The following is a 21,736-nucleotide window of genomic DNA, read 5'->3' as shown; positions in this document are numbered from 1 at the left end:
ATTATAAACCAATTGAAAATCTACGCCAGCCATCTTCCCTAAAATCGCAGTAACTTGTAATTCAACCTTTGAAGACCCACACCCAAATGTCCAAGAATGCTTTGTTGGCATAACCTGAACATTTTTTGCCTTCTAAAATACACATTAAAAATACATCTGAAAGCTTCCTATGAGCTAACGTTGTTCTGTGACGTCATAAAATGGGGACGAGTGTTGGCATGCAAACAAAAACACAGTGACCTAAACGCAAAGGAAGTGTATGGAAATATACATTTCAAACATTTGCTTTTAAATAATGTTTACATGGTATTGTTCTCCTTTACACATGATATCGTGCTCACGGCCGTCCACTTGACGCACTCAGGGAGAGGTAGGCCACCCGGACTGGACTCGCCGGAACACCCCTTCTTGGTGCGGTAGATGCGGCGGGGTTGGGGTGTAATTCGATGCACGCTGTTAAAACGTATTCAAGTGTATTGTCTTCCCTGTTTTCTTTTTCTTTTTTTCACCCTCTCTCTCGCTCCCTGTGCGTTTATGAAGCCTCCACCCATCGGGCCAGCCTACATTGGAGCGGATCATGTGATGCTGGGGGGGTTAAGTCATTTGCAAGTACAACACAACCCCGTGCAGAGCTCCCCATTCATTTCCTGAGAGCTGCCTGCCTGCCTGCGCGCAGCAGCTGAGAGGCAGAAGGGGAGGGCGCTACACTCACACACACACACGCACACATTCACACACACACGCACACATACACTCGGTCGCGTCCATACTCACAGATAGGAGAGGGGGAAAGGAGACCGTGGAAAGGCAACAGTCTCCACGGCTCTGCAGCTTCTGACAAGGTCTGTGTGCACATTCATGTGTCTTTATTTCCTTTCTCTGTGCTTCGTTTTGTTGCATGTGTTCATGTATTACTGATGACAACTCACCTGTTTCCGGAGACATGTTGAAATGTCAAGTTGTTTAAACTTGGGTAGACTGTTACACTCAACTTGGGGGAAAGTTTGCCAGCTTGTCTGAAGAGTTGCGGAGTGAACGAGTGAAGTGTGTGCGTGTGTCCGTGTGTGTGTGCGAGAGAGTTGTTGCATTGTGCGTGTTTGCAAAAAGGCTTGTTTGCTGTGGTAAGCTTAGAGACGGGGGAGCTGTTAGCAACGGGTTAAACATTAGGGAGGCTCGGGTAGCTTGGGGAGGAAGGACACTAGGAGAGGAGGTGGTCGGATATGTGTTTGTGTGTGTGTGTGTGTGTGTGTGTGCGTGGGAGGCAGTGTTGCAGTGGCTGGTGTCTTGGATGTCATCGTCAAGCACTCTCACTTCCAGGGCAATAGTCATTGGTATTGATGGGGAGCTGTCAGGGAGGCCACTAGGCTTGGGGTGGAGGAGAGAGAGTGGCCGGGGGGCTGGCCCTTGGCTGTTATTTTCAATTACAAGGGGACCGGGCAAAGCTGACAGCAAAGGCATTTGTAAATGTAGTGAGGGAGGTGGAGGAGGAGGAGGGTGGGCGGCCTGGGCTTGATGTGGAAACTGAGCACTGACCTCTGTGACTTTACCTTGCTGAGAGAGGCCCTGCCTTGCCTTGGCTGGAACTGTGTGACAGCTGTGTGTGTGTTTAAAAAAAAAAAAAAAAAAAAAAAAAAGGAAAGTGTGCAAATGAGACCCCCGTCGCTTACTGATGTTCAACGAGTGAGATTATTAGTGTCCAATTGAACTGACACTTAAATCCATTCAAATCTTCCTGTGCATGATATTACCTAATCAGTACAGCGTTCACTCACTGGCCACAACATTAGGTACACCCGGGAAAAACTCTCCGCTACAAGTGCTTTATCAATAATGTTTGTTATTGTGATTGTGACAGTTTTCCCTCATAAGAATTAATTATAAGTGATGTATTACAGCAAGGGTCCCCAGCCACTGGTACCACGGCCTGGTACTGGTCCATGGGCAGGGCCGAAACCGTACATAGAGAACGTTCAAGAGCAATAATAAAAAATACATATTTTCATAATAGCTTTATAACTACATTTGATTTTCATTCATTCGTTTTTTACCGCTTATTCTCACAAGGGTTGTGGGCAGTGCTGGAGCCTATCCCAGCTGTCTTCGGGCGAGAAGCGGGGTACACCCTGGACTGGTCGCCAGCCAATCACAAGGCACATATAGACAAACAACCATTCACACTCACATTCATACCTATGGACAATTTGGAGTCGCTAATTAACCTAGCATGTTTTTGGAATGTGGGAGGAAACCGGAATACCCGGAGAAATGCACACACATGCACGGGGAGAACTACATTCGATTTTATGAAATTAAATTTAGGAAATAAAAGCTATAATTTTATTGATAGAATAACACTGTTAGAAAGTTACTTGTTTAAGTCATTTTGTTTTTGTGTTTTTGAGTGTTTATTCCCAGCCGTCCTTGAACGCACCATATTTATGTGCTTTGAGACGCAGTGAAAGTTTCTCCAATACTGCCACAAATAGACTTACATTTTTGTCATTTATCCCCAATCTGGAGCTTAGTGTGAATGCATAAAGGTGAGGTTTGATGACGTTATTTTGTGTACTTGTGTTCGGATTTATTCAATATCAAGTTAATTCATGTTAGCACATTGGCAGTCACCTACACATCAACAAACAGTTTGATGATCTTCTCTATGGAAAACAAACTCCAGGCTAGTACTAAAGTCTGCATTCATTTTGTGTGTAAGGTTATTGGAAGCTACTTTACTGAGACTTTTGTTCTGTACATTCAAACAAAATGTCCTGGAAAATGCACTTTTAATATGAGGATCGGAAATGTGTTGTTTTGTAGTTGTTCTATCGTCATATTAAGCTCTTTTACATCTTAATCATCTTAATAATACCCTGGGTTATATATTATATTTTATAGTTTCAAAGTGTCAGTAAACACCGTGTCCATCACAGTAAGAAAGACGTCCTCTCGGTGAATGATCTCGTGAGGGTCATATACTAAGTCCATATGGTTCATTTAATCTGTAAATAATAATACATAAATAATAAATATCAGCGTTGAACTCACAACAACATTCAATTGTAGCTTCTTAACGAATGGCATGTCGCTGACTACTGTTATTTGTTTACTGCTTTCCTCTATTTCCACACACATCCTTAGGCAGCAAGCTCATACTTTGTCGCAGCAGCTGAGTTGGTGGCCGTATGGCTTGTTAGTACAGTGTTACAGTAGTTGGACCCCCCCTACGACTGTAATATTGCTTACGTTTGGTTCAGCAGTACACAAATTTGTCTGGATGCGTATCCTACATTTACTGTAGATCCACCATTTTGTCAGCTATTCTTCCATAGACTGGGTTGTTTTGAAACGCCATCTCTTGTAAAAACTGAAAGAAGTTAGCTGAACGCTGGTTTTAAATATGGTGGCATGGTGGTGTTCAACCTGGAAAGTCTGAAAAAGTACCAAGTGATTAGGAGGAACTTTTTTTGCCTCCTACAGTAAGTTTTTTTTTACCCTGATAGATAAGGTGGAAACATGGGGTTGTTTCTAACTATCAGAATAAATAGAAAATATATTTTTAGAGTATGCAGGTGTACCTAATAAAGTGTCCTGTTATGGTCGGGACCCTCGAGTACTCTAACACAATGCTAATGTACTAAATTAACTGCCAAAATGCTAGTCAAAGATCCTTTGTATCATAGTCTGTGGTTTACAAGGACTCACTGCAGTCATAGATCGTCTATATCAGAGCTTCTCAACTGTTTGCTGGGTGGGTCCTGCAGCCAAACCAGTTGAGAGAACCTTTGGTCGATATGACAGGCTGCTGTTTTTAAGGAGGTGCTGCCAGAAACACTAGTATGACAGGACAGCGCTGCTGTTTTTCCAGAAAGATGCTCGTCAGAGGTCCGCTATACGACAGCTGTTATTAAGGACCTGCTGCCAAAAATGCTCGTCAAAGATTTCTACATGACAGGAGCCTCCTTGTGGGTTTAGGAACCTACTGCAAATACATGAGTTAAAGATCTTCTGTGTGACAGGTTGCTGTATGTTGTAAAATAGTGCTTGTCAAATATATTCGATATGACAATGCTCTGGTGTTTTTAGGAATCTGTTGCAAAACCGTTCATCGCTCCCAGGTTTTGGACTAAACCCGCGGGTTGGTCTGATGTCATTTTTGGGCTTGATTTGGTTGCCAGTTGGTTATCCCTGTTCGTGCATAACAGCAGCTGGACTTCATAAGGTTAAGGTGACTTCACAATAAAGCACACAAGTACACAAGGTTGCTGATGTCATGCACATACATACTATTTATAGGCGTCAATAAAAAAATACTACTGTAGAGTGGACCTTTCAAAGTGTTCATGACACCAAAATACATTTGAATAATCAGTGAAATGAAAGTACAAACTTAATGACACATTTTGTTATACTGTTGTCATAGATAAATAAACACCTATGAAATAGGATTGAAATGAAGTTGTGATTTTGACGTATTTTTGACACTCTCTTCTGAACCACCGCCCTCTTGGCTATGACGTCATGTTCCAGATACCAAATTCAAACAAATGCAGCCACAAACTTGCAGCAAAGTAATGGAACTGACAAATTCACAACAATAACACAATAATAACATTTACTGATAATGTGTTGCAATGACTATGATGTAACACACACACACAAAATTGGCCACAATTATGTTTTTTTATTGTCAGTATGTGACACTTACAGCTATGCACACTGCAAAACACAAGACAATAAACACTTAATTAACCTAATAGGCTGACTAGTATAGAGAATATTATTAGGAACACGTGAATTTATGGTTAAAAATCTTGTGGATTTGTTACTTTTTATTTCCATTTGCAGGGCAGCAATTATCCTTTGAAATCTGCCAAAATGCGGAAGCATCTGACACGGAAATTACGTCTTTTGAAAATGTGAACAAGCTTACTCTTTGAGTGTTCCAGCAAAAACCTTCAACACAATGAAAAATATACATTAAAAATAGATATATAACATAAAACATAAGTTTATTCAGAATTGGACCATAACAATTGAGAAAGCATTGGAATGAACTGTAACTTTCACACACACATCTAGGACAGGAAATATGCTTTTCAATGTTATTTTTGACGGCAAAAATAATGAGATGAACGTGCTTTAAGCATTGGTTACATTTTTTAGAGGTTGTGGTTTTGCTGCTTTGTTGTGGTCTGTACTGCAGCACATCGTAAACAGAATGATGTGATACATTTCCAGTCGTAATCCCTCCGTCGTATTGCACTTCAACCCCCCCCCCCCCAACCCACTACTCTCACGGTCCACAGGCTTATGATTGCGATCAGCTCAGGTGGTGCTGCTGATGGTGGAGGTGGTTGTGGGGGGAGTCAATTAAAAAGGCAATCACCGATGGATAGACTCTATCTGTCCATCAACACTCCACACCATCCAGGACATTTAATCACCCTGCGCCTTGTTTGGACACACAAATTGGACGCATGCTGACAGACAGAGTCCATCAGGAAGTGGTGGTCCTTTTGGTCCTTGTCCTTTTGCTACATGGGATCACCTTTTGTCTTCAGTGGAGATGTGAAATTCCCAGTATTAGCCCTAATCAGCTGGGTTAACTGCTGCTGTATTGATGGACTGCTATATGATTGATCGGGGCTGTGTGCAATGAGGTGTATCGATATTGGTTAGCAAGGAAGACCGGCGCTCTCTTGTTACGACTTTAAGTCAAAGAATAGTAAAGAAGACATGCAGTTTGCATTGGCAGTTATCAGGAAATGTGTCTACCTTAAAGCAGAGAAGCATCTAAAACAGGGGTCTCAAACCCAAATTTACCTGGGGGCCACTGAAGCTAGGGTCTGGGCGAGGCTGGGCTGCATCAGGTTTTCCAAAAAAAAAAAACACATTTATTAAAAATAGAAAAATGAATAAACTTTGCTTTGGTTCCGATTTTCTACAAGAAAAGCTCTGATAAAACATTCCACTGTTCTCAAATATCTTCATTTTTATTTTTCTACACAAAATAAGATCAAGAATAAAGAAAATCAATCAATCAGTAATAAATAAATATAATAATAATAATAAAACGGCAAATAATTAAAAATTAAGAAACCACATATAGTTGGTGGGTAGACAAATTATTTTATGTAGACATGACAAAACACGACTATAGTCACATTTATACTCTTTTTATTTACAACATATTGCGCAATTGCAGGGTCTTGAGACACATGCTAACTCGCAAACTAGAGAGCTAGCGACCTAAACGGTAGCCTCCAAGTTATTTCCTTTAAACTTAAAAATCTAAAAACTTACCACTTCCACACGGATAGGGAGGATAGGGAGGAACTATTAACAGTTATTTAACCTTTAACATGAACATTAATCAAATGTATTATTTTTTTCTGGGTACATGATACCATACAGCATCCATATCAAACTTGCGCGGGCCACACTAACATTAAACTTTCATATCAAGGCGAGGGCCTCAAACTAGTGTCCTGCGGGCCACATTTGGCCCGTGTTTGAGACCCCTGATCTAAAATATGGGATGTCAAATACAGTGTATATCGTCGTCTTTGCAGATGCATGGTTGCGACTGAGCACCCAGCAACAAATGTCAAAAAACTTTGAGGATATTATTATAGTATGTCTTACACAACATTTCGACCACAACCAATAGACGACGCCACAAATGTCATTTGTGAAACCTAAACCTAATAACTGGTCCAAGGCCAAAAAGCTGCAAAAGTGTCAAGCACACAAAAAGAAATACAACAAGCCAGGCTACAAGCCATTTTTCTGTTCAAGATACAATCATTAACTTTTATTTTGTGAGATTGTGCCAGCCCAGCTCCGCATGTACGATCGCTTCATCCTGTCAGATGGTGACAAAATGTTCCCTTTTGTGTTTTCTTTTTTGCGGATTCAACCTTTGACCCCCCCGGTGTCCAGCCCGTGTTTGTTTACCAAAATCGAGTTAAGGGCGCACACGGAGTTGCGCAGCATGTGTGCTGTGTGACTGAGCATGTAAAAGTGTTGTGCAACGCTGCGACTGATTAGTCTATAAACACTGCTGATCTGTCCCCCCAAAAGCTACATGCTAACAAAAGGAGATTACAGCTTGTCAATGGGAATTTCTGATTTGTAATTATTACAATTAAGCATGTTAAAGATTTAGTTTGAGAGGAAATAAAACACACCAAGGGAGTGACTGTGTCTTTTTGTTGCTGCTTTAGTGAAAAACTTGTCACACCCTTACCGGAAAGTGACTGGCATAGGAAAAGCTGCTCCCATCATCTGATTTAAGGCTGCTTTCGCATGTTTCCATGGCGAGGATGGAAAGGCATGCCAATGTAGGGCCTGTCTATCTGTGGCCATGATTCTAAGTGTCTGCCCAAATATGGTTTGCTAACAAGGGAGGAGAAATGCAGGGGGGGGGGGGTAGATCAAGAATGATCCAGTATTTTTTTTAACCATGCATGTACTGAACTGATAGGACCTCGCCTAAACTCGCACCACGCCTGAGGTAAGGATGCTGCCCGTGTGTGTGTGTACCTCTTGAGTCAACTCTTAAAGAGAGGAAATTATGTCAACAACATGTGGAATCCATTTAAGTAGCGCTGGCATTCTACAAAGTTCTTTTGGCTTCGACATGAACGACTTCCCGCAATGGACCATAACTCCCAGGGTGTGAACACTAGCGTTCTCCAGGTATCACCACCATGCTCTCAAATTTAAAAAAAGTCATGAAGCTTTTGATGTCAAAAGCCAATGACTAAATGTTGTAAACATAGAGATAAAGCTTAATAATCAAGTGGCATTAGAACAGGTCACACTGAGGGGAGAAAATATGCACGCTTGATGTGTTTGAGTTTTTTTAATTGGTTTGTTATTTTGAGGCTGGATTTACTTCTATCAGATACTTGAGCATCTAGCCCCTGAATGACATCAAGTTTGCTCAAACCGTGGAGCGGGACTAAACATTTGTGAAGCAGATTCTGAAAACAGCAGAGCACCTTTCTGATATACAGGATCTTTGATTATCATTTCTGCATCCATCCATCCATCAATTTTCTATGCTGCTTATCCTTACTCGAGTCGCAGGAATGCTGGAGTTTTGGCGAGAGGCGAGGTACTGGTCGATCATTTTTTGCAGTAGGTCCTTAAAAATGGCAGCCCGTCATATACATAGAGGATCTTTGACTAGGGTTTCTGCAGCAGGTCATTAAAACGAGCAGAGTGCTCCTGTCATAGTATAGAACAGTGCTTCTCATATGGTGGGGCCAACCTCCCTGGGGGGGCCGCTGTGAACTGTTGTACTTTCAGTGTTACTGCACATCTACCAACATGTACAAATATATCGTACTCAACATGCAGTTTGACTCTTGAATACGCTTGTATGCTTCACAGCTCTCCGTTTTGTTATTTTCCTGGTTTCCTGGTACAGAGTCCAGTACATAGATATCAGTTTCTCAACAGTATTTCAAACTAGGGGGTGCATTTGGGGGAATGACAGAAAACAAAAGAGAACCAGTGGCATGAAGGGATCTTGAACAATTTTTTGTCACTAGTTTAGTACAAACAGCAGAGCATTCTTGTCATAAAGATGATTTTTGACTGTAGTAGAATATAACGTGAATCCCATTAGTTCAAGTTAGTTGTGCTAAGTTTTTGGCCCTGTGTATTGAATTGCTCTCATATAGAGCAGCAACATATGATAACCAGCATAGAAAGCTTTCTAGATCTTCCAGAATCTGCACCTATTCCAGCTGTATTTCTTTGGATTTTGTGCGTCCTGTGAAAACAGTCTTTTAATTCATTCCACCCGCCTCCAGGAACGCCCACTCTGCTGTGGTTGGTTACACTCCCTCGTGCTCACGAGGACTTCCGCATAGCTGCCAAACCCAACTTCATAGGAGTTGATAATAAACAGCGATTTATCTTTTTAAACATACAGCCTAATGGTTTGGATTTCAAATCCAATCTGGAAGTAGAGACTGGACAGTCTAAAGTTTCTCAAGAAAAGAGGTTACTTCAAGATTTCTCTGAATGGTAAGTAGCTTTAGCTTTAGCTTTAGCTTTAGCTGGCCCATGTTCACGAAACATTCCAGTGTGAAATGCCGTTGACAGGTTAAAACATTTTTCTTTTGCTGGTAGGGAATGAGGAACTCCAACCACTTCTGCCTGATGTTTGCCTCATTAGGAATTGTAAACAAATTTAGCTTGTCCTTTCACCCGTAAACGGAATAGCAGCACTTGGAGGAGGGCGGGGGAATCAGAGCTTGGGGGAGGGCACTCTGTGACAACACAGAGAGCCAGTGTTAAAAAAAAATCTGAAACTGATCGTTCAGAGCCTTCCCAAACTTCTATCATGCCTGTTATATAGTATATCGTTTGACTAGTGCGTTTTGCTCTAGGTCTTTAGCAAACAGAAGACTGCTCTTGTCATATACTAGACCTAAAAACAACCTTGGCTCCATAACAGCTTGATGCATATAGTATCACTATCAGGGTCAGTATCACCCCATTAAAATCAGCGCAAACTAACATGTGAGTTGCTGACAGCCATTCCTGGAACTCTGTGCATTGATGCGTCGCTGTTGCCGCAATTGCACCCGTGTAGTAAAAACATCTAGGCCGGCCTTTAGAGAGCATGTTTATGCACGTGTGCTGCGATGCACTCAGTGGGCAGGCCATTGTGGAAATTGTATGTACAAAGTACATATGCTGGGCCAGGGGGTTTGGAAGGGGGAGGAAGGGGCAGACATTAAGACATACCGTACATTACATGTTAGAGCACCAGCCTGTGTACACATATGCACCATCATAGCCTGGGGGGGATAAAAGGCTTCTGAAAGAAACCCCCATTAGGGCAGGAGTGAACTAACAATCCATATAGAGTAACGGAGGTATGTGGGTGGTGGGTGGGAGGCATGCAGGTTATTGTAATCCTGCTGGTACTCCCAACTGCATCTCCTGAAAAAGAGGTATTTCATTTTGACTTCAAAAACCACTACCACTACTGACAACAGCATGTCCTACATTATTGGGTTTTTTTTCGAGGACAGAGAATTTTTTTTTTTGTCATGAAATATTCTAAATAAAAATCAATGTTATTTTAGCAACAGAAACAAATGTTTAAGAAGGACATGCGTGTGTCTATAAGAAGACCATTAGAAGACTTCTTTTAATGGTTACAAGACACAGTTCTCAGGTTACTTTCAGCTTGTAACAATATTCATTCATTCATTCATTCATTTTCTACCGCTTATCCTCACAAGGGTCGCAGGGGGTGCTGGAGCCTATCCCAGTTGTCTTCACGCGAGAGGCGGGGTAAACCCTGGACTGGTCGCCATCACAGGGCACATATAGGCAAACATATGTTTGCAAATATATAGGCAAACAACCATTCACACTCACATTCATACCGATGGACAATTTGGATGGGGAGAACATGGAAACTCCACACAGAGATGACCGAGGGTGGAATTGAACTCGGGTCTCCTAGCTGTGTGGCCTGCGTGCTAACCACTTTAACTAAATTTACTTGATCAAGTTTGTGGAAAATTCAAGATCAGTTAATTTATTCTTTTTTTTAATAAAACTAAAATCTGAGTATAACTCAGTGAATGTTCTGAACTCCTGTTATGAAGGCAGTGTCCCCATACCAGATGTCATGTTGTTTTTCCGTAAACCATAAACTAGTTGAATCAGCAGTGCATCTGCTGGTTGCTGCCATGTGCTACACTTCCATTTAGCCTTAAGTGATTCAAGACACCATTAATTGACAAACAAGTCCAATTCAAATCGAATAATTTTCCAATAAACAATTGTCAGTTAAATGATTATTATGACAACAGAAAAAAGCACAAAGCTAACAATGAAATGCAATGAAATATTATAGGGTTGCGCATGAAGTCTCCAGCATCGAACTAACGTTCTGATTCACCTGCGATTTTTCAAACGAGTCCTAGTTTCGATGCCCACTTCGCCAATCGGAAGAAATAGCTGCAAACACCAACGAAAAAGAAACTAGCAAACACCAACAAAGAAGCAGCAGCTAAAAGGTTTGATGTTAGCTGTCTTTGGGCCAGAGGCGGGGTACACCCTTGACTGGTCGCCAGCCAATCACAGGGCACATATAGACAAACAACCATTCACACTCACATTCATACCTATGGACAATTTGGAGTCGCCAATTAACCTAGCATGTTTTTGGAATGTGGGAGGGGGGGAAACCGAAGTAACTGGAGAAATCAGAGTCAAACAATAAATACAGACAGCTTCATGATAATGGAATCGAAGGTTTCAGGATGTAAATAAACAATTGAAATCATGCAAATCTTTATGACTCTGCCTCTTAAAAGCATCAGAATTAAGAACTGCCTGAATTTGACTACGTTCATCGATCATCTATTTAAAATATTGTTATGTAATGTCGGCGTTTGTTTGTGTCAAAACATGGTAACAACAGTCGGTCATTGGACATAATTGTTTAACACAAAACAATGATCAAGTCTTTTATTTTGCTTTTATTCCTGGTTTAACTCCTTTTAACTCAACATGCTGAAAAAAAGTTTAAAAAGCAGACTTAGGAGGTTTTAATTGGATATTCGCCAGTCACCATTGACGGTGATGTGGTGCTGCTTTGTCTGCTTCCAATGATAATAAGTTATCGCACTCTGTTCACCTCAAACCGTTATCGATCCCTCCCCACCCCCACCCCCCGACAGACCTAACCCTTTTCTCCCTGGCTACAGCACATAAAAGACTTATTGAATATTATCTTTCAGTAGTTCTTGTGACCATTACTACAACACTCCCCCTCCTGCGCTGGTAACAGTCTATTTTAGCTGCACAGCCATTAACCCCAATGCTGCATTCACTAGTCTAGGGAGGTCACCCGTTCATGTTGCAACATCATGTATTGATACTGTTGGTATTGTTTGTAAGGTATCTTTCTCGCGGTTACATCAAAATCCATTGTTGCTTGCAAACAAGCGCTATCTGGAGCGCTGTCACAAATGTCTTTGACTTTGTACGAGCCTTGAGTAACGCCACCTCAATGTTAGAGCCGTCACGGTCACGGCTTGTTTAGCTGTTCCTCTGCAGCATTCGGAGGCACATGATGCAAGAGGATGTCACACTCTGGAGCGGGAGCAGTGTGTGTGCGCGTCTGCGCTTGTGTGTGTGTAGTGCGAGTGTGAATTAGTGCACATTGTGGGTGGCTGTAGGTGGCAGCTTGTGTTGAATGGGCATCTATTCTCATTTCTGCAGCTACCGAGAGATGTGTGGATTTATGTGCAAGTGTACGTCTTGTCTCTAAACCAAAGATAGGTTGAACGTGGGTGTTGGCAGAGGTCACAAACAAGGTGTGTTTGCTTGACTTGGTGTGTGTGTATTTATATGTGTGTGTGTGTGTGTATTGGAGCCAGATTGCAGAACCCAGCAGTGACTCAGGAAGCCTTAAGAGAGTACGTCTGACACGCAGATGGAGGCGCAGACAAACCAAACAACGTTTGGAGTTTTATTTCTCAGAGCGAGCAGCTTCTCAAGGGATCAATGTGGTTTTTTTGTAGAGGTCGGGAACTTTCACAGAGACAAGAAAACCTACTTTTTAAAGATGATTTATGAATGATTTCCCCATTGGTGAATTTTAGACATTCTGATGAAATGAAATGCAGGTGCCTTTTATGGTAACTTTTATATCAGGCATTTTTTATATTCATACAGCAAAATGTTTAGCAAAATTAGGCACAGTTTGTAACATTTTGATGATCTTACTTTGCTACCTTAAATGAAAGGGCCATTATAATATTAATAATAATATAATACATTTTATTTGTATAGCGCTTTTCAAGATACTCAAAGACACTTTACAGAAAAATGAAGTTGAATAAAGTAAACAGAATAGAAGACACACCAAAATACAGCATTCATTGGTTAATACACAGTTAAAACATGAGTAAAAGCGGGGAGGGGCGGGGCACAGCAGTCAGATATAAAAAGTTAGACATTAAAAACAGATTTAAAGAGGTGAGTTTTTAGTTGGTTTTTGAAGGTGGGGAGGTCAGGGCAAGCACAGAGTGAATGGGGCAAAGAGTTCCAGAGGGTGGGGGCAGCGATGGAGAAGGAGAAGGAGATTAAATATGATCTGTTTGCTGTCTAACTAAGATCAACATGGCTTCCACTACTGTCCGCTGGGGCTATTAGATCAGCGCAATACTGATATAGAAACAGGAGTTCAGAACATTCAACAGCCCGCCTCAAAGGATGCACTCACACTAGACCAGTGGTTCTCCTGGGGGAGAAAAAAATGATATGAATATATTTATCTTTACTGTACTGACTCAACTTGAAAGTCAAATATGCAACAATATGGATAGAGGTGATGAATACAAGTTTTATTTAAGTACGACTAATTCATACATGTTGGCAGATGTGCAGTAATATTGAGGGTGAGCGGCAGGGAGTACTTCAAATGCAGAATTTATCATACACAACATGCAGTTTGACTCTTGAATATTTGAAGTATGCTTCACAGCTCTACATTTTGTTGCATTTTCTTGGTTTCTGTATTCAGTTCAACCTGTACAGAACAGATCAATAAATAATGTGCCTTGCCCGGCCGGCTATGACGGGCGGCTCTTCCCAGTAGGTCAAACATACGACAGCCTTACATGAAGCGCACCTAACCCGCACGCCGCACTTACGATCTCAAAGCTACCAATTTTTGACAGATTGCGACGGGCAAGCACATGGCTGTCACAAATCACTTTCTCCGTAATTACGACACACTTGCAACCCCTATGGCGACCGTAATTCCTCTACGTGTTGGCCACGGCCAACAAATTTCGGGCACGGCGGACGAGTGGTTAACGCACAGACCTCACAGCTAGGAGCCCAGGTTTCAATTCCACCCTCGGCCATCTCTGTGTGGAGTTTGCATGTTCTCCCCGTGCATGCGTGGGTTTTCTCCGGGTACTCCGGTTTCCTCCCACATTCCAAAAACATGCTAGGTTAATTGGCGACTCCAAATTGTCCATAGGTATGAATGTGAGTGTGAATGGTTGTTTGTCTATATGTGCCCTGTGATTGGCTGGCCACCAGTCCAGGGTGTACCCCGCCTCTCGCCCGCAGACAGCTGGGATAGGCTCCAGCACCCCCCGCGACCCTTGTGAGGAAAAGCGGTAGAAAATGAATGAATGAATACTATGTAGATGTACCTAATAAAGTGTCTGTTGAGAGAACGTAGGTGCATCATTGCAGGACATTTTCAGCCCAGGATTCTGAACGTCATTGCAGACAAAAGAATGATCAATTATGATCATTTGGTTGTTTTTCTAATCAAATTGCACGCTGTAGTGCTTGCCAGATGGGGAGGGAAGAACTGATATGCCCTGAGCTAATTATTACCTCTGTGGCAATGGGGGGGTTGTCACATGATTAAGGGGGTTCCAGATCCCTTAGACTCCTCTTTGTACTGTTTCAGTGTTATATTTTGACATGAAGGAATGGCGTCATTTGTGTGTATGATTGTATGATTATTTATAAGGGAAGTCAGCTTCTCACACACACACACACACACACACACACACACACACACACACACACACACACACACACACACACACCTCTGACCCCTCCAAAGGATTAGTGACACAGGATCCATCCTGGCAGAAATAGCCAGGAACCAAGGCCAATACATCAGAATATGGGAACTTCCGTTGTCGCTTGATGTGGTGTGTATTTATTTGTGTACTGCAAATTGACCTTGTTTCCTCCCAGGTGCTAAACTCATTTAGTTGTATTTTTTACAAAATAAAATGCACCATAATTAATAGATTTTTTTTGTTCATTGAAGTTACTTTAATTTTTTGCAGTTTAAGTTATTAAGTTATAAAATTTGGAGCACAGTGGCCCTTAATTTTAGATTTTAGTAGTACAAGCAGAAAATCTAGGGGCGCACACCGAAATCGACTTTAAACTTTCACATTTCCTTTCATTTTCACCATTTTACTAATAACTACTATTAACTCCAGTACCATCCTCTTTTCACACACATCGGGCTTCTTCCTCTTTGCTGTTTGTCTCCTTTCTTCCTCATTAGGAGGTATTGTGGGTTGGCAAACTGCCATTGGCACGTTACTGTCAACTACTGGCCTGTGTGGAGCACCGGTTTGTCAGCAGCAAAAAAAATATTCAATAATAATCAAATAAAATCAGCAAATTTACTGGTTGGGTTGCCAACTTCTGTAAAAATAATTAAAAGGGACCTGTTATGCAAATTTTTTGACCCCTTGTATTGAGTTCTGGTCTCCTATAGAGCAGTTATACGCAATAACCCACACAGAAAACTTTTTAGATTTTCCAGAATCTGCACCTATTCCAGCTTTATTCTGATTTCTGCTTCCTGCCAAAATGGTCTGTTTTAATTTATTCCACCCATCGCCCGCACTCCGCTGTGATTGGTCACACACACAAAGTGCTTCCTAACAATGGACCATATAATGAAGTCTGCTCCTCTGTGACATCACAAAGAAACAGTTTTACCACGCTTTTTGAAACAAATTGTTTTGAGCCATCCCAAACTTCTTTTAGGACTCACTTCCAAATGCGCAAACCACATTATCTGAAACTTTGGCATCGTTTAACACGAGAATACAATATTCTAACTACATTTATAGGTCAGAAAAGCAGAAAAAGCATAATCGCAGGGCTGAACAACCTGCTTGTTTGTTTTTTTTCTTTTAAGTGTGTGAAACAAATGTACTATTTAACACAAACCTGAATTTAATTTGATGCCTGTTTTAAAGTAAAACTAATGTATGGGAAATTAATTATTCATACAAATTTAGAGTTTCAGATTAACCCAACACATATTTTTGGAATGTGGGAGGAAACTGGAGTACCCGGACAACTTGCAAACTCAATGCAGAGATGCATTAATAAATTTCATATAGTAATAAAAATGGATTCTGATCTTAAGCCCCGAAAAAATAGTTTTCAGCATAGCATGTTGTGGAAAAATCATGCTGATACGATACCCATGTATATGGAAATCACTTATGGCACGTAAAGCTTGCAACAGGACGCTGCAAGACGACAGGAAATGATTCTAACACAATATTTTGCCTACATTATCAATAATATCAAGTGACTAAGTGATTTTGTGATAATTGATATCTTGTAATACAATCATACTTCACCATTCTTATGTAACTGAAGAAGTGAATCTTGCACATCTTACCGAAGGGTTTTCATGATGAAAAAATGTATGAAACAACTCCAATGTTGCAATGTGAACAGCTGGATGTTGTTTTGTTACATTTGTTACAGTTTATATATCAAGAAATACATACAGCATCTTTAACTTTAAAACTTTAAAAGAAATAGTAAATTAATATTTATTACCACAAAATCACACACAAAATGGAAATCTGTACAGTTGAGTACCGGAACAAATATCAGTATTTTATTAAAGGCGCCCACACACATACCTTTTTGGTACTGATGAATACAGAAACAAGACCGATTAGTACCATGCAAGTGAATCACTTTTTGGCAGTCATCACTGTATGTTGAAGTTTAAACTATAGTCATGGAAAAAATGATTAGACCACCCTTGTTTCTCCAGTTTCTTGTTCGTTTTAATGCCAGGTACAACTAAAGGTACATTCGTTTGGACAAATATAATCATGACAACGAAAATAGCTCATGAGAGTTACATTTTCTGGCCCATGAGGAGCAGCAGTTTGTCAGCAGCAAAAAAAAATCAATAATAATCGAATAAAATCAGCAAATTTACTGGTAAGGTTGCCAACTTCTGTAAAAAATAATTAAATGCTCCTTTGTATTGAGTTCTGGTGTCCTATAGAGCAGTTACACACAATAACCCGTACAGAAAACTTTTTAGATTTTCCAGAATCTGCACCTATTCCAGCTGTATTTCCTTTGATTTGTGCTTCTTGCCAATGAAGTTAATGAACTTAAGCAGTTTACAGTACATAATAAAACATGTTTTAATTGGTCTTTTGGATATACTGTATATTGATGCTAGTACATGGAGGATCCATGCTTTCTATCATGTGGCTTTTTGTAACACAGCTCTTCCTGTACATTGTGTTAACAATATCCTCCCGGTCATACCAGTGAGTTACGGTTTTCCGTCGCTCTCGTTGAGTAAAAAAAAAGTCTTTCATTATGTGTTCATCTTGAGTGTTGTCAAGGAAAACAGTAGGTCGATTCCCTACTTGTTTATGAATGAATGCAGTAGGGAGGCCATTCATTCATGTAGAGTCATCACATTGAAGAAAAGCAAAACAGATGAATTGAGGAATGTGACCTGGAGTTTTCCTGAATACTGTTTCCTGAAGTGCATTTTTACACTTGTATATCTTGTGCCCAAACAGTATTTATTGGTGTCACAAGACTTATTGATAGCGAGTGAGGTGCAAACGAGGAACGTAGCAACACTTCATCTCTTTGGAGCCTTTTTAAAAAATGTTCCAGAAGAATTCAAAAGACTCCACGGGCCGATCCTGCCAAACAAAATATGGCTTATGAAATGGAAATTTTGAGGCCATTCACCAAGTGCCAGGAATTATATTTTATAAATGAATAATTTGGAGTAATAAACGCCAGACTTCATAGGAGCAGGCCGTCATCGACACCTGCTTTTTCTGTGTTAGAAAGTCTATGTAAATGAATGAAATTTTTGTGAATTTGTGTATTCTGATGATTAGGGTTAGTACAACTTCACAGGTGCCTTCTGGGAAGGTGGATGCTCCATAATTCTTAGCAAACTGTTGCTGTGTGTGTGTGGAAAGGAAAATTGCAACCATGAATAACCAATACGACCTTTTGACACCTTCCCTACAAACCTACATCTTGAATTGGATATCATTTGGGTTGAACTACCCTAGCTTGAGAGCTGAGTTAATTCAAATAAAGAGTTAATTTGACACTTAATTCCCATGCATTTCCAATAACATTTCCAGTTGTAACTTAAAAATAAATACAGTTCTTCCTGGGACATCACAGAATAAATCACAGAAAATTCAAAACTTCAAATACTAAAGAACCTTGGACGGTCGTCAGAAAAAATTGCACTGTAAAGTTGTAGAAGTATACAGGTGTTATTGTGATTTATGGCGAATTAGCACCTCTCAATTTTGCAAAACATACATTGGTTGCGTCATCAACATGCGTTACTGCGATAGAGCAATTTAATTAAAATATCTATTGTAGGCCAAATTTATATTGTTTTTATCGTCAGCCAGGACACGTGTTGCGTTCAAAGACATTCCCAAATCACATAACTCTTTAACTCTACATATTACTGCAAGGTCGCTACGATATCTCTAAGCATGTTAAAGGATCTGCTTCTATGAAATCGACAATAATGGCAATTAGCATCCTTTTTTTCACTTGCCTGTAAATGACGTTTGTGGCATCCTTAATGGGTTGTAATCAATACTCTGTAATATAGATATTACAGAAGAATACAGAAATGGCCAATAACTTGTGTATTATTAGTTGTTATTATTAAGTAATTATTACAAGTCCTGTTCTTGCCCTTGTAGAGACATTTTGCTTAATGGCAGCCATGTTATTCACCCAATTATGCCCAGATTGGAGGTACGAGTTAGGATACACAAATATATACAGTTTGCCTTTTTCTGTGAGATTTCTTGTTGGTTTAAGACAATCACTGAACGTTTTTTTTTTTAAACTAACTCTTCAAGACCTTTGACGCCAGCATTGAAACGCAGAAACTGCATCTCTTATTGAAAGTTTGAAGGACACCGGCTGATATTTGTGGTTAACAGAAACTAATATAACCATTGACTTTTTGATGGATTTCTTTCGCAGACAATTGGTTACAAAGAGTTTGAAGAAGACTGGTAATATGCAGTGAGTGGTAGCTGTTTTAGCTTTGTATCAAAATATGATTAAGGACTTTGGATCTTGGCTGCAGTAAGACAAAAACAATTGGATTGGACCCAAATAAAATTTGGATAAGATCGATTGCGAATGGTAGATATGTACCGATATGACCTTGCCTACCGGTACTTGGTATGGGTTGAAGGTTTAATTAAGTATGCCTAACCTGTGACCACATACTGTATACTTTCTTTGTTTGGAGTTTGCAGTTACTGTTTAAGTAGCCACTGTGTGCAAGAGCAAATAACGGGCCCTTAAACTAAATGCAAAGGCCATGTCCTTCAGTCCGGTTGTGCTTTATTGCCTTAAACACAAACTCTTGACAAAATCGAGTCTGCGTGGTGTGTATGAGTGCGTTATCAGTGTGTCACACAGGAAATGTTTTTTTTTATATTCTTTTGCACTGCTTTTTTCTTTCATCCCCCCAACAATCTACCATGGTGGAGGCCCTGCTTGGAAGAGGCGGGAGGGTCTGTTGGCATTCTTGCACTGTGTGCTTTGCGCTCGACTGGGCCTTGGCTCTATTCCATATCCCCTCTCTACCCTCCGCCTTGCAAAATACCTCCAAAATACACCCTCCCTTATGCTGCTCAACCATTTCAACTCTCCATGTTTTGCCTCCCTGTAGCACTCCTGTTATGTATACCAGAAAAAAAACGTATTCCCCAATTCATTTCCTCATCACTTCCATTGACCTCCCTTCCGTCCTGGACCAGTGGCAGCAGGTCCAGCCTCTGTGACACAGATGCACCCGGCTGCCTGCGGGCATTCGACGTGGGAACAAAGCACTGATGGAGGCTGGGTTGTGTTGTTGTGTTGGAGCTATGCATACATGAATGCAAGTAGATACAGGGGAAAGGGAAGCGGTGGCAGTAATATACGACATCTGCTTCCGTGAGTTGACTCAAGCTTAAGTTTTACCTGGAAAAAAATAGTACCGTGAGAGCCCGACGAGATAAGCCATGATGGGTACTCACGCTCACATGTTGAGATAACAACTTTGCTCACAGACTTTTCATCCTAATCAAAGCAATCAACAGAAGCTTAGCGCAAATCTGCTCTTCATTTTATCCAGTGTTCTTTCTAAACCACTATCACATGGAGGCTAAAAGCTAACCACGCCAAGATGGGAACCAGACAGAGACCAGGCTTGTTGTTTTTTAATTGTTTCATAGTTTGTCCTCGGTTCATTTCAGGGTTGGTTTGGTTGACTTTGCTGCTTATGTTTCTGTTCGTTGCATGTCCAAAGATCGTCTCAATCAATAAATCAATCATTGGTCATACACCTAGAAACTCTATCCATAAATAATGCAAAGGTAGCATGGTGGATTAGTTTACAAAATTGACGGATACATGGAATAATGCAGAGAACTGATTGGGTGGAGGTCTACAACCATTGTAAGGTTTAAATTAACGTGAAATTAAGCTCCTAATATGACTGTACAGTGGCTGAACTATCTGGAGTTGACAAACCCTTTCATCGTCTAATACAGGGGTCTCAAACTCAATTTACCTGGGGGCCACTGGAGCTAGGGTCTGGGCAAGGCTGGGCCGCATCAGGTTTTCCAAAAAAAAACCAAACAACGCATTTATTAAAAACAGAAAAATATACAAACTTTTTCAGTGCTTTGGTTCCGATTTTCTACAATAAAAGCTCTGATAAAACATTCCACTGTTCCCAAATATCTTTTTAAATTAATTTTTAAATTAATTAAACAAATCAAGAATAAAGAAAATCAATCAATCAGTAATAAATAAATATCATAATAATAATAAAACGGCAAATAATAAAAACTTAAGAAACCACATATAGTTGGTGGGTAGACAAATTATTTTTTTCAGATTAAAATGAACAAAGCATTATTAGAGCCCTGTAGACATGACAAAACACAACTATAGTCACATTTATACTTTTTTTATTTACAACTTATTGCGCAACTGCAGGGTCTTGAGACACATGCTAACTCGCAAACTAGAGAGCTAGCGACCTAAATGGTAGCCTTCAAGTTATTTCATTTAAACTTAAATAGCCAAAAACTTACCACTTCCACACAGATAGGGAGGATAACTATTAACAGTTATTTAACCTTTAACATGAACATTAATCAAACGTAATAATTTTTTCTGGGTACATGATACCATACAGCATCCATATCAAACTTGCGCGGGCCGCACTAACATTAAACTTTCATATCAAGGCGGGGGCCTCAAACTAGTGTCCTGCGGGTGTTTGAGACCCCTAGTCTAATAGTACACCACCAGTATGAGCCCTTTAAATGCATGCTCGAGCCTTGACTTAAGGACCATCCAACACCTTTGAGATACACTGCAAGCCAAGCCTTTGTAAGAATGGGCAAAAATTCCTACACTGAGTTTTCTTGAGGTGTATTTTAGCTGCTACTCTGTTCACGATTTGGGAAGGGATTTTGGTTGTAAGGAGTAATGAAATGCCTCAACACTCCGCTGACTCTCTCCATCGGACTCCCCCACACACCTGGGATGGCCATTTTATTTCAGAGTGCAGCAAATGGAAAGGTGATCTTAATCTACCCTGCACCACAGCCCCCACCCATTCCTATCTTGCAAACACAGAGCCCCACACTGCTGATGGACAGCAGTTTGGGGCTGCCGTTAGATTATTAACATTATTAACATTAAAATGTATTGTTTGACTAGTTTTGACTGAAGACGCTTCTGCACATGATAGCGCAATTAGTCTATGTGTTTTGTCCCGACCCCACCGCTTGGCACCCTATCCATTAGTTCATTACTAGGCGTGAGGCCTCCCTTGTTGCTGTTT

At 40.6% G+C, this 21,736-nt stretch overlaps 1 protein-coding gene across 4 annotated transcripts in view; it reads left to right on the top strand.

Moving 5' to 3' along the window:
- The first annotated feature begins 271 nt into the window (after positions 1-271).
- The window catches only part of klf12b (Kruppel like factor 12b), a 50,844-nt gene continuing 29,379 nt past the window's right edge, over positions 272-21,736 (top strand). The window contains exons 1-2 of one of the 4 annotated variants that reach the window (XM_058081463.1): positions 272-411; positions 541-842. The gene's annotated coding sequence lies outside the window, so the exon portion shown is untranslated. Of the gene's footprint in view, positions 412-473; positions 843-7,465; positions 7,517-21,736 lie in introns of those variants that run through there. The other 3 variants (XM_058081467.1, XM_058081464.1, XM_058081466.1) reach the window with 3 other exon arrangements.

The sequence above is a fragment of the Doryrhamphus excisus genome, chromosome 9 (assembly GCF_030265055.1).
Source record: "Doryrhamphus excisus isolate RoL2022-K1 chromosome 9, RoL_Dexc_1.0, whole genome shotgun sequence".
Lineage (NCBI taxonomy): Eukaryota > Metazoa > Chordata > Actinopteri > Syngnathiformes > Syngnathidae > Doryrhamphus > Doryrhamphus excisus.
Note: the sequence above shows the minus strand (reverse complement) of the source record. Positions and strands in the feature narration are given on the sequence as shown.